Source organism: Equus quagga, chromosome 6 (assembly GCF_021613505.1).
Source record: "Equus quagga isolate Etosha38 chromosome 6, UCLA_HA_Equagga_1.0, whole genome shotgun sequence".
Lineage (NCBI taxonomy): Eukaryota > Metazoa > Chordata > Mammalia > Perissodactyla > Equidae > Equus > Equus quagga.
The window spans coordinates 8,552,176-8,570,598 of NC_060272.1; positions in this window are offsets into that span (position 1 = coordinate 8,552,176).

The following is an 18,423-nucleotide window of genomic DNA, read 5'->3' on the forward strand; positions in this document are numbered from 1 at the left end:
AGTTAGGTCATGAACACAGCCTCGCTGTCTGCCCGGTGGAGGGGTAGGAAGAAATCTGCGTCTGGAGTCTTGAAACTTGGGGCAGACCTGACTTTGCCAATTGTTCATTTTTATCTGCTCGGGTAAAATATGTCAAATTTAAGTTTTTAGATAAACTGCAAAATAGTTCAATTTTAGACAAACTTCCTATAAATAATCACCTACATTTCCTTCTCATTTCTATCTTGCGAGTTAGAAAACTTTCATAGGCAAAGCGTATTTCTATTTTGTGCCTATCTCCTCTGTTTATCTTCTTGTCTTGAGTAAAACACCCTTGTTGACCATTTAAAATATACTTGCTGGGTATTTATATGTATATGACATTACTGGCTTAAATAAAACTATTACTGGCATTTGATAATTTAATGAATCTTTAGTTTTCCTGGAACTGTGCACATTGATGTCGTAAAGGAAATGATTATAAATGTTTCATTAAAAGAAAATCCGGTAATCAAATATAATCTAAAATTAAGAGAAGTGCATATGGCTTAGTGTACTGGAGGTACCTAATGTCTTTCAGCAGAAAGTGATCGATTATAAAAGGAATAACCAACAGTTGTCACCCCTACAACTCTGTGGTCCACGGATGTCTAGGTCTGATACATGGATGCTAATACCTAAGCTCGTCTGGTCTCTGAGCTTGTAGAGCTCTTTCCAAAGCTTAGAAGAAGCTAGGTCATCTCATTTCACTGAGTTGTGAGGAGTAAATAAAACAATGTATATACGAGCTCATTGGATGTCTAAAGTAAAACACAAATGTGTATTATTATTTTTCTCATCAGAGGAGAAAGATTTTTCCATTAGTTAGAAAGGCTCTAAACAGGCTTCAGGAAACTGTTTCTTGAAACCTAGTTGGTCATATACACATAGAATTTGGAGTTTTGACTCACAGATGATACAAATGGGTAACCTTGCTTCAATTGCGCAAGGAAAGACATCCATCTCACTAAGGGACTGGAAAATGGCACTATAAAACATACATGCAGACGGATCTAGTGAGAATTATTAAACTTACAATGGACATGGAAAATTACCCATTGCAGCATAAGATAGCTGCTTTAAAAATTGGCACAGAGGATATTGATCCAGCCAAGAATGGAAAGAAAAAATACATGGGAGCTGCATATATATGTTTTCATCCCTTGTGGCAGAGGAAAAGACAAAAGGAAAAGATTAGTATTTTATGTATAAAGTAACCCTAGATTACAAACTTGATTTACTCACAGAACAGTGTTTGTGTTAGGATGATTTAATCATGCTTTTAAGGCTAGAAGGTATGGTATCCATTTGATAGGCGAGTTAAAATCTGTATACAAACTGAAACTGTTAAATTGTTATAATCAACCCTCTGAAAAGATACCAAGTTATTTTTTACCCCAAAGTTCTTCACATTCCTGGGAGGTACAATTCGAGTTATTTTAATTTTTATTTTAGTTTTATTATTTTATTAATTTTATGTTTTGCTACTTCTCCCCAAAGCCCCCCAGTTCATAGTTGTGTATTTTTAGTTATGGGTCCTTCCGGTTGTGGCATGTGGGATGCCACCTCAGCATGGCTTGATGAGCGGCACCATGTCTGCACCCAGGATTCGAACCACCAAAACCCTGGGCCACCGAAGCAGAGTGCACGAACTCAACCACTCGACCATGGGGCCAGCCCCATAATTCGAGCTTTAATGTTGCATTTTTCTCTAGTAGTAACAGGTTTTTTTGAAAAATGTCTCAGAAAATAAGCTGATGTCTTTATAAACATTATCTCATTTTATTCAACCAAAGAAATACTTAAAGTAGGTACTATTTTCCCCCTCGGTTTACAGGATCAGTTGAGTTTTAGACAGATACATACTCTCTTTTGGTCACACAGACAATATATGCAGATCCAAAACTGAGCACAGGTCTGTCTCATAGCAAACCCTCTGCTCTTAGGAAAGTTATAACACTGAGGCTAATGGGTTGCTATCCTCTCAAAGAGGGGCTTTCAAGCTATCTGTGGAGAAGAACTAAGTTTTGTTTTTATTTTTTTTTAATTTTAATTTTTATAGCAGTAACATTGGATTATAACATTCTCACCACTCAAAGACTAATTATAATCCATCACCACACATGTGTGCCTAATCACCCTTTTCACTGTCCTCCTCTCCCCTTCCCTTCTGATAACCACCAATCCAATCTCTGTTGCTATGTTTGTTTGTTGTTGTTGTTGTTGTTTTTATAATTTTTTTTTTAAAGATTTTATTTTTTCCTTTTTCTCCCCAAAGCCCCCCAGTACATAGTTGTATATTTCTCATTGTGGGTTCTTCTAGTTGTGGTATGTGGGACGCTGCCTCAGCGTGGTTTGATGAGCAGTGCCATGTCCGCGCCCAGGATTCGAACCAACGAAACACTGGAACGCCTGCAGTGGAGCGCGCGAACTTAACCACTCGGCCACGGGGCCAGCCCCCATGTTTGTTGTTGTTTTTATCTTCTACTTATGAGTGAGATCATACGGTATTTGACTTCCTCCATCTGACCTATTTCACTTAGTATAATACTCTCAAGTTCCATCCACGTTGTCACAAATGGCCAGATTTCATCATTTCTTATGACTGAGTAGTATTCCATTACGTATATATACCACATCTTTATCCATTTGTCACTTGATGGGCATCTAGTTTGCTTCCAAGTCTTGGCTATTGTGAATAATGCTGTGATGAACATAGGGGTGCATGTATCTTTATGCATTTGTCTTTTCAAGTTCTTTGGATAAATACCCAGCAGTGGAATAGCTAGATCATAGGGTAGATCTATTCTTAGTTTTCTGAGGATACTCCAGACTGTTTTCCATACTGGGTGTAGCAGTTTACACTCTCACCAGCATTGTACAAGGGTGCCCTTCTCCCCACACCCTCTCCAACACTTATTGTTTCCTGTCTTATTAATTGTAGCCCCTCTGACTGGAGTGAGGTGTTATCTCCTTGTAGTTTTGATTTACATTTCCCTGATAGCTAATGATGTTGAACATGTTTTTATATACCTGTTGGCTATCCGTATATCTTCTTGGAGAAATCTCTGTTCAGATCTTTTGCCCATTTTTTAATTGGGTTGTTGGTTTATTTGTTGTTGAGACATATGAGTTCTTTGTATATTTTGGATTTTAACCCCTTATTTGATATATGGGATGCAAATATCTTCTCCTAATTGTTAGGTTGTCTTTTTGTTTTGTTGATGGCTTCCTTTGATGTGCAGACTCTTTTTAGTTTGATGTAGTCCCCTTCGTTTACTTTTTCTTTTGTTTCCCTTGCCCAGTCAAACATGGTGCTTGAAAATATGTTATTCCACAACTAGAAGGTCCTGCAGCTAAGATATACAGCTATGTGCCGGGGAGATTTGGGGAGATAGAACAGAAAAAAAAAAATAAAAAGATTGGCAACAGTTGTTAGCTCAGGTGCCAATCTTTGAAAAAAAAAAAAAAACCCAGAAAATATGTTGCTAAGACCTATGTCAAAGAGTGTGCTGCCTAGGTTTTCTTCTACAAGTTTCATGGTTTCAGGTCTTACATTCAAGTCTTTAATCCCTTTTGAGTTAATTTTTGTGCATGGTGTAAGATAATGGTTTACTTTGAGTCTTTAACATGTGGCTGTCCATTTTTCCCAACACCATTTATTGAAGAGACTCTCCTTTCTCCATTGCATGCTCTTGGCTCCATTGTTGAATATTAGCTGTCCATATATGTGTGGGTTTATTTCTGGTCTCTTGATTCTGTTCCATTGATCTGTGTGTCTATTTTTGTGCCAGTACCATGCTGCTTTGGTTACTATGGCTTTGTAGTATATTTTGAAATCTGGGAGTGTGATACCTCCAGCTTTGTTCTTTTTCCTCAGGATTCCTTTGGCTAATTGGGGTGTTTTGTTGTTCCATATAAATTTTAGGATTCTTTGTTCTATTTCTGTGAAAAATGTTGTTGGAACTTTGATAGGGACTGCACTGAATCTATAGATTGCTTTGTGAAGTATGGCCATTTTAACTCTTAATTCTTCTGATCCAAGAACACGGAATATCTTTCCATTTCTTTGTGTCTTCTTTCATTTTTTTCAACAATGTTTTATAGTTTTTGTATACAGATCTTTGACCTTTTTGGTTATGTTTATTCCTAGGTATTTTATTTTTTTTGTTGCAGCTGTAAATGGGATTGTATTCTTAATTTCTATTTCTGCTACTTCATTGTGAATGTATAGAAACACAATTGATTGTTGTATGTTCATTTTGCATCCTGAGACTTAACTGTATTCATTTATTATTTCTAAAAGATTTTTAGTGGATTCTTTAGGGTTTTCTATGTATAAAATCATGTAGTTCTCAAAGAGTGACAGTTTCACTTCTTCTTTTCAGATTTGGATCCCTCTTATTTCTTTTTCTAGCCTGATTGCTCTGGCTAGGACTTCCATTACTATGTTAAATAAGAATGGTGAAAGTGGGCATCCTTGTCTGATTCCTGTTCTTAGAGAGGTAGCTTTCAGTTTTTCTCCATTGAGAATGATATTTGCTGTGGGTTTGTCATAGATGGCCTTTATTACATTGAGGTATTTTCCTTCTATACTCATTTTATTTAGAGTTTTTATCATAAGTGGATGCTGTATCTTGTCAAATGTTTTCTCCACATCTATTGAGATGATCATGTGATTTTTATTCCTCATTTTGTTAATGTGGGGTATCAACGTTGATTGATCTGCAGATGTTGAACCATCTCTGCATCCCTGGAATGAAACCCACTTGATACTGATGTATGATCTTTTTAATGTATTGTTGTATTCAACTTGCTAGTATTTTGTTGAGGATTTTTGCATTGATGTTCATCAGTGACATTTGCCTGTAATTTTCTTTTTTTGTGTTGTCCTTGTCTGGTTTTGGTATCAGGATGTTGACTTCATAGAATGGGTTATGAAGTCTCCCCTCCTCTTCAATTTTTTTGGAACAGTTTGAGAAGGATAGGTATTAACTCTTCTTTGAGTGTTCGGTAGAATTCACCAGAGAAGCCATCTGGTCCTGGACTTTTATCTTTTCAGGGGTTGCTGATTATGGTTATGATCTCCATACTGGTGATTGGTCTATTCAAATTCTCTACTTCTTATTGACCCAGTTTTGGAAGGTTGTATGGTTCTAAGAATTTATCCATTTCTTCTAGATTATCCAATTTGTTGGCATATAGCTTTTCATAGTATTCTCTTATAATCTTTTGTGTTTCTGAGGTGTCTGTTGTAATTTCTCCTCTTTCATTTCTGATTTTATTTATTTGAGGCTTCTCTTTTTCTTCTTGGTGAGTCTAGCTAAAAGTTTGTCAATTTTGTTTATGTTCTCAAAGAACCAGCATGTGGTTTCATTATTTTTTTCTACTATATTTTCGTCTCTGTTTTGTTTACTTCTGCTCTGATTTTTATTATTTCCTTCCTTCTGCTGATTTTGGGTTTTCTTTGTTCTTCTTTTTCCAGTTCCTTTAGGTGCAGTGTTAGATTGTTTATTTGGGATTTTTCTTGTTTGTTGAGATAGGCCTTAATTGCTATAAACTTTCCTCTTAGAACTGCTTTTGCTGTATCCCATAGATTTTGGCATGTCATATTTTCATTTTCATTTGTCTCCAGGTACTTTTTGCTTTCTCCTTTGATTTCTTTATTGACCCAATCATTGTTCAGTAGCATTTTGTTTAATCTCCACATTTCTGAGTCTTTTCTGATTTTCTTCCTGTAGTTAATTTCTAGTTTCATATCTCTGTGGTCAGAAAAGATGCTTGGTATTATTTCGATCTTCTTAAATTTATTGAAACTTGTTTTGTGGCCTAATAAGTGACCAATCCTGGAGAATGTTCCATGTACAACTGAAAAGAATGTGTATTCTGTGGTTTTTGGATGGAATGTTCTATATAGATCTGCTAAGTCCATCTGATCTGATGTGTCATTTAAGGCCAATGTTTCCTTATTGCTCTTCTGTTTGGATGATCTATCCGTTGGTGTAAGTGGAGTGTTAGAGTCCCTTACTATTATTGTGTTACAGTCTATTTCTCCTTTTATGTCTGTTAATAATTGCTTTATATATTTAGATGCTTCTAGGTTGGGTGCATATATATTTACAAATGTTATATCCTCTTGTTGGATTCTTCCCTTTATCATTATGTACTGCCCTTCTTTGTCTCTTGTTACAGGTTTGTTTTAAAGTCCATTTTGTCTAAGTATTGCCACCCCCACTTTCTTTTCTTTGCCATTTGCATGGAGTATCTTTTTGCATCCTTTCACTTTCAGTTTGTGAGTGTCTTTAGTTCTGAAGTGTGTCTCTTGTATGCAGCATATATATGGGTCTTGTTTTTTTATCCAATTGGCCACTCTATGTCTTTTGATTGGAGTATTCAGTCCATTGGTATTTAGAGTAGCTATTGATAAAAATGTATTTATTGCCATTTTGTTACTTTTCTTTTTTGGGTGTTCTAGTACTTCTTCTCTGTTTCTTTCTTCTTCTCTTGCTCTCTTCCCTTGTGGTTTGATGGCTTTCTTTGGTAATATGCTTGATTTCTTTCCTCTTATTTCTTTACTTATTATAGGTTTCTGGTTTGTGAGTACCACAAGGTTTCTATATAATATTCCACATATATAGCAATCTATATTGAGTTGATTGTCTCTTTAGCTTGACCTCTTTCTAAAAGTTCTACTCTTTACTCCCCTGCTCCAACATTTTGCATTTTTGAAATCATATCTAATCTCTTGTTTTGTGTGCATCTATCCATTACCCTCTTATCAATGTAATAGGTAATTTTAGTGCTTTTATCTTTTAACTTATATGTCATCTTCATAGGTGGTTGATCTGCTACCTTTACAATATTTTTGCCTTTACCAGTGATTTTATTGCCTGGTTGGTTTTTTGTTGTTGTTGTTGTTGTTGATAATTTTCTTATCTCCACTTGTGGTCTTCTCTTTCCCACTTGAATAAGTCTCTTCAGCATTTCTTGTAGAACTAGTTTCTTGGTGATAAACTCCTTTAATTTTTGCTTTTCTGGGAAACTCTTTATCTCCCCTTCCATTCTGAATGATAACCTTGCTGGATAGAGTATTCTTGGCTGTAGGTTTTTTTTCCTTTTAGCACTTTAAATATGTCTTAGCACTGTCTTCTAGCCTGTAGGGTTTCAGCTGAGAAGTCCTCCAAGAACCTTATAGACTTTCCTTTGTATGTCACTTGTTGCCTTTCTCTCGCCGCTTTTAGGATTCTCTCTTTATCTTTAACTTTGGACATTTTAATCATAATGTGTCTTGATGTGGGCCTCTTGGTGTTCATCTTGTTTGCTGCTCTCTGTGCTTCCTGTACCTGGATTTCTGTTTCCTTCCTTAGGTTAAGAAAGTTTTCAGCTATTATTTCTTCAAATAGACTCTCCGCCCCTTTGTTATTCTCTTCTACTTCTGGGACTCCTTTAATAAGAATGTTAGTGCACTTGATATTGTCCTAGAGTTCCCTTAGACTGCTCTCATTCTGTCTAATTCTTTTTTCTTTTATCTGTTCAGCTTGGGTGATTTCCTCTAGTCTATTGTTCAGCACGCTGATCCATTCTTCTGTATCATCTACTCTGCTATTGAGTCCCTCTAGTGAATTTTTCATTTCCAGTATTGTATTCTTTGTTTTTGATTGGTTCTTTTTTATATTTTCCAATTCTTTGTTGATGCTCTCACTGTGCTCATCCAGTCTTCTGCCAATATCAGTGAGCATCCTTATGAGTTTTTCTTTGAACTCTTTGTCAGGTAAATTGCTTATTTCTGCTTCATTTAGTTCTTTTTCTGGGGTTTTGCCCTGTTCCCTTGCTTGGAATGTATTCCTTTGCCTCCTCATTATGCCTCTTTCTCTGTGCTTATATCTATGTATTAGGTGAGTCAGCCATGTCTACTGTGTTGGAGAAGTGGCCTTATGTATGAGATGCCTTTTGTGGCCCAGCAGAGTGCTTCCTTCTTATCACCAGTCCAAATGATCCGGGAGTGACCCCTGTTTGGGGTACTTGTGTCCTTCTGCTGTGGCAGGGTTGCTCTTACTGCAGGTACCCAGGCAGTGTAGTCTCTCCTTCCCTGGCTGGCTGGTTGTAAATTGGGTTTGAGGAACCCCAGCACTGTCAGCTGAAAGTTCTAATAGCACACTCCTGTGGTAGTTTTCCTGTTAATTGAGTAGGTACCCAGTGTAGCTTTTTGATAGGTTCAGGGGCTTACAGTTACTGTAGGCCTTAGGCCTTCAAGGCTGTCATCAGCTCTCTTAGCATTGCAGCTGAGTGGGGCTGGCTCCAGGCATGGGAGCACCCAATCATTTCAGGCTTTGGAAAGTGGAGCCAATCCTCTTTGTGGCTGATTGTGAAGCATAGGTCTTCTGCCACTGATAAGCCCCACCCCCCACAGGTCCAGACACACTGTCAACACAGCCCTGGTCCATGCACACTTCCAGAGCCCCAGGATCATACCCAGTTGCTCCACTGCAGAGGCCCCAACCTCTCCACCAATGCCCCCCACAGTTCACCTGGTTCTCACACAGGCCCAGCCCCACACAGGTGGACACACTCACCTGCCTTTAGAGGATCAAGGCACCCAGTCTATGCAGGCTGACAAGTAGCCTGAGGGCTTGCTGTTAGGTGGGGCTGGTCTCTAGGGTGGGCTGCCTATCCTGGCTGAACTGGGTTAAATTAAATCTGTGCTGTAGTGAGTATGGCAGGCCCTGGGGCTATCAGGCCAGGGTAAGAATTTCAGTGACCTCTGCCTGCATCTGTGTCAGCACACCCGTACTAGGTCACAACAATGGCTGCCACCAAAGTCTCAGTCTCTGGAGAGGTCTCACCTCTCACTGAGATGCACCCAGAGCCTACCAGGTAAGTCTATTTTCACCAAAGGACTGTGCAGCTGTCTTTTTGGTGATTTTAGGTTGCTTTCTGAGACAGGTGAATTTTTGCATGGGCCCTTTAAAAGCCAGGTTTTTTCAGCTTTCCTCTGATAGCTTTTTTAGGGGTATTCCATGTTGCAGTTAATAGCCAGCGAAGCCAGATAGTAGGACACTCGTCTCAGTTGTGCTAAGTCTGAAGGGTGCTTATAGTGGTAATGTGCCCCCGCTAAGGTCCCCCACTTCTCCAGAGAGGGCTGTGTATCTTAGGGTGGCTCCCGCCTGGCCAGCTGACAAACTCCACTGCTCCTGAAGGTGGCTTTCTTTCTCTCCAGAAGGAATTACTTCCTCTTTTGCCTTAGTCAAGAATGTCCCTTGTTGTGGGGGTTCTTTTTATCCAGTTTTCACTTTTCTCTCCAGGGTAATTTTTCCAATAATAGTTGTAAGCTGGTTGTGTTTGTGGGAGGAGGTGAGTTCAGAGTCTGCCTACACCACCATCTTGATGAGATCTCTTGTTTTCATTGTTTAAATTTCCAGCCCATGGAGGACTCATATTTTTATAAAATGCAATCTAATATCACAGCAATGTCAAATTGTTATAAAAGTTTCTAAATACTTCACTCTCTACACTTATCTCATTGAAATTCTCTCATAAACTATTCACAAACTGGTGCCAATTTCCTTTCAGTAGCATGAACTTAAATTCCAATTTGGAAGTTCTTAGATCTCACTTTCTAGAAGCTTCTGGTGTTATTGAATTCAAGTTGCAGAAAAAGTTTCCTCCAGAAATGTGATTATTTTCATCCTTTGCAATAAATGATATAAAAGGTCTAATATAATTTGAGAGCACCAGGAAGTTTTATCATGATTCCAACAATAGTCCTGCCAAAAAAATTCTGTCAGTTATGTTAACTTTAGAGATCGTGTACTGTAAAACAAGATAGTTTATAAAAAAAATTCCAGTTTTACTTAGATACGTTTTTCATCATTATCCAAAATTTTATGGAGTGGTTTTAGGGGTTATAGTATTATTTGCAATGAGAATAAGAATCCAGTGTTTTATGTTGTAGTTCTATTTCTTTCTTGATCCTTAGAGTTCACTTTTTCATTAGATAAATTGAGCAAACTTTACAGTTTGATACAGATTCCTCTTTATGTGTCATGGATAGTGAGAGTACTGGGCATCTCTTTAGACATACCTACTAATATTTCTAATATCTGCTAATATTTCCAGCAAGTCTAAATTTCAACAAATACAGATTACACTTTCTGGGTTTCTATTCTGAACTGGATAAATATTAGAAAACAGAAATTGTGTTGTTCTCTTTTTTTTTTTAAAGATTGGCACCTGAGCTAACATCTGTTGCCAATTTTTTTCTTCTTCTTCTTCTCCCCAAAGCTCCCCAGTACATAGTTGTACATTCTAGTTGTAGGTTCTTCTGGTTGTGCTATGTGGGATGCTGCCTCAGCATGGCCTGATGAGCGATGCCATGTCTGCACTCAGGATCCAAACCAGTGAAACCTTGGGCTACGGAAGTTGAGTGTGCGAACTTAACCACTTGACCATGGGGCCGGCCCCTGTGTTGTTCTCTTTAACAAAATATATTGCCTAAGAGGCTATTACTTATCTAACCACATCAGAGAGGGCAATCTTATATGACCTCAGGCAACATGTAGGGAATTTCAATGAATGCAGACTTCTAGGTGTAAAACAGAGCCTGGTGGAGACTTGGCTGACTGGACAGCACTTGCCAGCTACGAAGGTATTCGCATTCAACATTGTAAAGCTTTCTGTGAGGAAAACAAAATGGATGCCTAGGCAGATTTGGCTAATGGCACTTCTATTTTCATCCTCTGTGTACATCAGCAGCATGAATTTTCAAAGCTTTAAAATGCAATAAAATCTAATTCTAAACCTTTCAGTTTCATCCAATATAAAAATACTTTTAATTTTCTGATTTACAAGCTACTTCTAAGAGTGTGCCCCACACAAAATCCTCCCAGTTTTGAGAGTCATACTGATGACAGGGGAGGAACAGTAAAATAAGTAGCAGAACATGAAAGACATTTCAGACTAGTTGCAAAGGCAGCGCCAGGCAGCCCCTGGGCCAGCCAGGCCAGTATGTGGGTCTTGCGTGGGACTGAAGTGGTGGAGGAGAGCTGAGGAGGGGGTTGACAAGGGAAGCTGGACCCCCGTTGAAGTGCTCCTACTCACGGTTAAGACTTAATGAATTCTTACTATGTGCCAAGGACTGCACTGGGCACTTTCCATGAGTATCTTGTTTATTACTTTCAACAACTTCTTGAATCAGTTAGTCTCAATTTCTCAGGAGATGAGATGTTTCACTAAGGATGTTTAAGCATATTTAGATTCTTTTTTCTACATCTTATTTGACATATTTGCATGCATAATTCATAACTTCTTATAGCAGATATTGACAATGGAAGACATTTTATGTGTTTTCAATGTTCCTATTTACCTAGGTAATGACTTACTTTGTGTCTGCCCCTCCAGGAGCTTTGCTATCCTCCAGGGCAGGAGAACACCCCCATTCTCTTTGGAGCCCATGAGCATGTAAGCTTTGTGAGGGCAGGAGTTTTCCCGCCTAGTTCATTGGTGTATTCTCATGTTTAGAGCAGCACCTTCCTCATAGTAGGATCTCAATAAATTTTTCCAAACGAGTAAGTGAGTGAATGAATTGTTCCCATTTTACAGGTGAGGGCCAGAAAGATTTAGTCATCAGATTAGGGTTATGAGACTCCTACAGGCTGAATAAAAACCATTGCTCTTAACAATCATCTTAGTCTCTGTGCAACGAGGAACCCCTAATCAAAATAATTACTTGTGCAAATGTGGACTCAGTAGACGATCCTGGCAGCAGTGAGTAGAATAGATGGCCACATGAGGGGTCCAGTGTATGGTGGGCACTGGGCCCAGGACTGAGCCACTGTAGTAAATTAAGTGGGAGGATTAGAGAGGCAATCTCTGGGACAAATTGACAGTGGGAGACAAGAGAAAGGTAGTCAGAGATGACTTTAAATTTTCTGGGATTGGAGATTAATCTTCATGGGAGTGTCCAGCAATTTCTTCCTCGTTCCTGACCAAAGACTTGTCTCCTATTTGACTGTATTATCCTCTATAGCAGGAATTCCAACTAAGAAAGGAACAAAAGAAGGTCATCTTTGCCTAAGCAACCTTCCAATTTAGTCAAGCCTGGGAATTCCAGGATTTGCCAGAGCTCCATCCTCCTTGTGTCCAGTTTGAGGTACTGGCTAGAAAAGAGAAGACAAGTGAATGGTCCCTCTTAGGATTGTGCCAAACAGCAAACCTGACTCACATTTCAGTCCAGCTCTGATAGTAAATACAGGGCTGGCCGTCAGAGAAGTTTGTTCCTACCACCCACATCCACTCCACCTCTGACCAACTCTGAGGGTTGGTCTGTATGTTCTTGGAGCTTGCCTATTCAGTTTGTGCTAAAGTATACCATCTTTTGTTTATTAGCACTTGTTTTAGTGCTGTTCTCTTGTCATGCATGTTGGATATAGGTTTTAATTTTGAGTAGATCACGAACAATTAAAAAGACTATATCTTTTATCCATATGCATATATGTTTTGGATGTCTTATGATTTGTAGTGCAGCCATCATATGCTGTATGTGTTGAAATAATGTTTATACAGGAGTAACAGCTTCTCAACTGAATAAACTCCTCCCTTCCAGCGATGATAGATAAAAGGTAGATAGACAGATAGATTCATGATACATAGGGAGATGAATAGATAGACGATATAGCCTGGCCTGATCATTCCCAGTGAATAATCCATATCTGGTGGACAATTATCCACCTTTGTGGAGGTGAATTGTCTATTTTTAAGGCAGTAGGGTATCTCTGCCAATAAAAGAAGGTTACCTTATTCTCGTTTCTTGAATAACAAATTTGTCTCCTGAATGTGGGCAATTTATTTCCAGGGACTAGTTAACTCAGCTGGAATATCAGACATGCAGTAAACATCTATTAATTGATGTAGGGCCCTAGCCCAGGTATGGTTTCAACTTTCTCAGAGCCTACATTCTGAAAAGTACTTGAACCTTTTTGAAATTCACTGGAGAATGTAATAAAAAATAATAAATACTCAGGAGTCAGACTACTAGTGTAACAGGACTCTCAGAGGACTTCAGAAAATCTTCCTCTCTCTCTCTAACAATTTTCTGTTGCAAAAGTTCTGATTTAAAGTCACAGGATCAGGACTATACGCTACACTGGAAGACAATCCATAACAAACCTTAATGCCAGATGCAGCCTTTATCACAAAAGCCTTATGGTGAGACTGAATGGTAGGGGAATTTATTTTAGAGATAATATAAGCTTGAAAGCATGATTGTTTGCTAAAAACATTGTAATTCTAAGCTCAGTGATTCTTTATGCTAATTAATGATTTCAAGATTATTTATTAGGGCATTTCAAGTTCACAGAAAGTTTTAAAAGCACAGAAACTGTTTACTACACTGTCATCTCAAAAGCAATAGAAATGAAAGCAAAAGGAAATGCTTCAACCACCTTCATTAAGAAGTTTATTGAACTGCTCATTTCACCAGCAGGATATAAGCAGAGAGAACAGCCCTTAGAAATAAATATTAAAAGCTCATCTCCATAGACCTATAGGAGAGAACAGAGAGCTAACAACCTTTGATATAGCTTGGGAGACTATTCCTTAGCTGGAAATGCACCAAAGAAAACCTTTCCAAGAGAGAAATCTTTTCCTGAGAAAGAAACGGAAATTTTCTAAAAGCCTATTAAAACACTCAGTGTGAAATAATAGAAAAAATTAAAGGATGCATCATAAAATAATACAGCCTACGAAATCAGCAGGTTATAGCAGAAAAGGAAAAATACCACCTCAGTCATGTTAATAAAATGAGAAGTGAAATTAAACACTATAAATAAGATTTCTTACAGTCTTTAAAAAGAAAATGGTTCAAAGGGAATCATTTGCTGAGGCTTAACTGTTTCAAATAATTCCTCTTGCAATGAAATGCTATCATTCTGCAGCTCAGGTTGGCCTGGGGTCTCAACACCTGGGTGCTAAGCCGTGGCATGGTGGAAAGAACAGGGCTTTGCAAGCAAATGAAAGCAGGTTCAAGTCTTGGTCCTGTTTCGTCTTATAGAGCCTTAGACTATTACATAGTCTCCGTGGCCTCGGATTTGTCATCTGTAAGTTGGGTGATGCCCATTTTGGCTGGTGGTTGAGAGCGTGGGTTTAGAATGGGGCAAACCTGAGGTGGAATCTGCCATTACAACCTAAGGGTGAGCAAGCCACCCTCTGGAGAGGCCTATTTCCTAATCTGTGAGAAGGATACTAGCATGCACCCTTCACGTTTGCCAGGACTGAGTAAGCTAACTGGAAGTGTTTGGTTTAGCACCGGTACAGGTTTCCCCTGCTATCCGAAAGTTTGCTTCATGTCACTTCGCTTTTAGGAAAGAGCCCCATTAGCACCTGTTTTCACTAACTGAAAGAAATCCAAAGAGGATTTTCACTTTTATGAAAAAAGGAGAAAAGCTAAAATAACGTTCAGCATTTGTTTTGCAGCAAGCCATTATAGAGGCAAAGCAGTCAAGCATACTGTTGTATTTCAAGGCTTCCACATCAGCCACATCAGACAAGGAAGCTCGGCCTTTGACATGGAGGCAGGCAGACGTAGAAGAAGGTGTAGACATGAGTGCCCTGCTGCCCTGATGCATTCAGATGACAATGAGACGTTAACAGATGGCCCTCTTCCCCTCTCTTCTACACTCCAGTCTCCTGACTTCCCACCACCCCAACCTCTGACGACTCAGCCTAACAGCCCATCAACACCACCAGCACCTCCCCGCCTTCCAGTGCGCTCGCTGTCTTCTCGATTCTGGTAAATGAAACTACACTGTACAGACATTATTTCTACTTTATATAGGCTGTGTATTTGGCATATCATCCCTGCTTTTACTATATGGTAGTGTTATTTTAGGTTTAACATGTTATTTTGTATGATTTGTTAGGTTATTTTTGGGGTCTGGAAATATTCAAAAAATTTTCCCATATAAGTTAGTAATAGTTACTTGTTCACTTTATGCCATTTTGGTTTATGAAAGGTTTCATAGGAATTCTCTACTCTCAGATAGAGGGGGAAATGGGTACCTAGTAAGTGCTCAATAAACCAGGGCCAATCTGATGTTGGTGATGGTGGTAGGGAATATTAAGTGATAGACTTCATACAAAGCTCTTGAAATCTGGGTAAAGAGGAATTCTCTTCTGATGTCCTAGACATAAGGCCCTTAATGATAAGGGCCAGCAGTTATTATAGTGCCCATCACATATGGATATTTAGTTAGTATCTGCTAAATGAATGACTGATTGAATATGCACACACACCTTACAATTGTGTAGTGTCTTGTAGTGTATGATCATTCTTGTGTATATTAGCTCATTTGAAAAGCACAGCAACCCCGTAAGGTAGATATCACTGGCATAATTTTCTTCATTTTTCAAAAATGGTTAGGATTCAGAAAAATTAGCTTGTACTGGTAAGTGACACAGCTAGTTAGTGACTCCAGTGCTGCTGTCACTTAATTAGGTGTACTTTCTATGATCACACTCTGATATCTGGGAAGTTCTAGAATGTTGTACAGAGAAGTTGATGTTCACACATAAGAAGCAGGCTTTTCATTGGGAATACGTCAAAACTCCCCCAGAATGATAGTTCTGGGAAACATGCAGCATTGACAGAGGAGATCACAGAGTCTCACAGGCCTCAGTCAGCTTCGAGGAACATCTCCTCCAAAGAGGCACACAGAATCAAGCGTGATGCTCCTCGCTTGGCAGGAAACCTGAGTCTTATGATACTAGGAGAGAACAAAAACACAGTGGACCTGGATGTCCCTTTAATTAAAGTTCAGGACCCAGTTTTAGACCCAGCTTCTAAAGCTGTAAATATTATGAGGCCAAAAACAGACTGGAACAGAGCAGAAAGCAGATGAGACGCAGAAATGCTTCTATTTACTGAAATGGAACAGTAAAGAGGAGAGGACTCCGGGACAAGGATGTTCCCTCTTCTCCTCCGTCTGCCTCCTCTTCTTGTTAACCTTGTTCTTTTCACGTTAAGTCGATTTGCAGAATCCTGGCTCCTGATTCCCCACTTCCCTTCCTGTCTTAAGCTCCATGGATTAACGTAACTGGTGGTCAGATTTGAATAACCAGCCATCACAGGTGGCTCTTGCTTGTAAACAGAAAGCTAAGGTGGTTTTATTGTTTATATGGAAGTCGCTGAGCAGATCAGCGGGTGGATTAACTAGAAACCTCTTCTTCCTGGGAAAGGTCAGACCCGTACAAATAGGAAGTGTTCCTTGTAAGCTTGTTTCCACTGCCTGACAAACACCCCTCCACCTGCCCTCCTGTCTCCCAGGATACAGGTCATCATTCCCATCTGATTAAAATTAATAGTTATGTTATTATGACAGCCTCTCTGATATTCTTAAAGTGGAAACATTCCAGGTAGGGAACACCAGAGCCACATGATCTGGGACTCAGAGACATATATGAGAAAAGTCTTCAAATTAATTGAGAATGAGGCAATTATTGCCCTAAATAAATGATATGGTTTAAAGCATGCGGAGCATTTTGCAGTTTCCTTGCAATCCGTTCTTAGAATAGGTAGTAAAATTATCCTGCAAGTGGAGATGACAGGAACCTGAGGAAGGCAACAGAAAAATTAGGCATATCTTTCACACTCGAGCAGTAATTCAGTTGCCTTTGTAGTGTGATAGAAGGAAGGTGGGCTGGACTGAGATTCAGGCCTTGGTTAATATGGGCTTTCTTCTTGCGATCCGCTCTATGGCTTTGGAGGGCTAATTCAACCTCTCCTGCTTCCTGATAGGACGTTATTTGTGCTCATAATGCATGTTCAATAAATGGAAGCTCTCCGCCCACTAGAGACACTCCTGTCTGATCAGTCATTCCTCATGACAGCATCAGTATTTTGCACTGCAGAACGAGACGAGTCCAGACTATTTGTCTCATCTGATTTTCCATTCCCAGTGTATGTGCCTGTGCAGTCAGCAGGGGATGTGGATATGTTAGGGCTTTTTGTCACTCTCAGCAGGTTAGTCATGAACTGTGATGAACTGAACTCAAGGAATCTCCTATGCTCAGTTGCGCTACTGTCCTATAGGACCCACCCTATCATCAGTGTAGACAGAGATAACTTAGGAAACTTAATTCATCATTTTAGCTGTGTACCTCGATCCAATGAACTGGCTAATTGCCTAGTGTGAGAAGGCATGAAGATAATGAAGACAGTTATACTAATGAAAGCCTGCAATATTGAGTTAATAACAGCCATATTAGTAATGCCAAGTGTAAACAGTAAACATTAGTGAGGAATGATGAGCACAATGCGTGGTACAATAACAATAAAATAAAGCATATTTTTATGGCAACAAATCAATTAGGAAGAAAAGGAAAAATTCACCTGTAAATGAACGAACGGTATGTATGAAAACCAGAGAGAGTATGTGAAAGCCAGAGCCCTCAGCTCCTGGAGCGAGCCTGCAGCTTGGAGGAAGGCAGAATTCCGCAGAGGCTGTGCACAGGGCTGCCCAGACTGCCCGCGCGCCCGAGGATGGCAAGACATTGGTGAAGCAAACACGCTGGGATCAAAGGATGCCCGCTGAGGACATAAGGAGCCCTTTTGTCAGTGTCCGCCTTCCTGGGGCTGGGCAGTATAAACAAAGATAGTGGCCTTCACAAAAGCAGCACTATCCACCAGGACTTCGCAGCCCCTGAGTAAAAGCGACTTCTGGAATCGAAACTTCTCAGGGGTATTACATCAAAACTATCACTAAAATGCCTTCTCACTTGTCTTTCTTTCATAGCAGGCTGCTCTGAAAAGGAAACTATGAACTCCGTGTGCAAAAGGGCTGTCTGGGTGAGTGCAGAAGAAAATCAAAATCCAGGTCTAGTAGTCATTTACCTGAAAACTTGTGTCGGGACTCTCCCTCCTTAAATCCTCGAATTGCGAAGGGATTCAGTTAGCGACGCAAGAGGTGATGCCAGCATTCCTGCCCCTGGTTCAGGAGAGGGTGGGGCTTGTCCTTAGGTCCCTAGGCGCCTCAGAGCCCCAATTAATACCTGAGTGTGGAGGCCCACCTCGCTCAGAGGGGAGCCGAGCAGAGAGAAGGTGTGCCGTCTTCCCTCTGGGACTCACTGTGTTCAGCTTCTCAGCTCCATTCTCTCTCACCCTGGCCCGTGCAGCTACATAACTATGTTTTTCTACCTGTGGTACCTATGCAGCTTTTCTTGACTCCTCCAACTTTCTGGAAAAGCGTTTTTGAATCTTCTAATCTCCAGAGCCAGGATTCTCAAGCTTTAACACATTGTTAAAAATATCAATTCCTTAGATTTATGGTTTCAACAATTTTGATTCAGTGACACAGTATGTGGCTCAGGAACCTGCGTTTTCATAAACATTTCAAGTGACGGTGATGCAGGCGT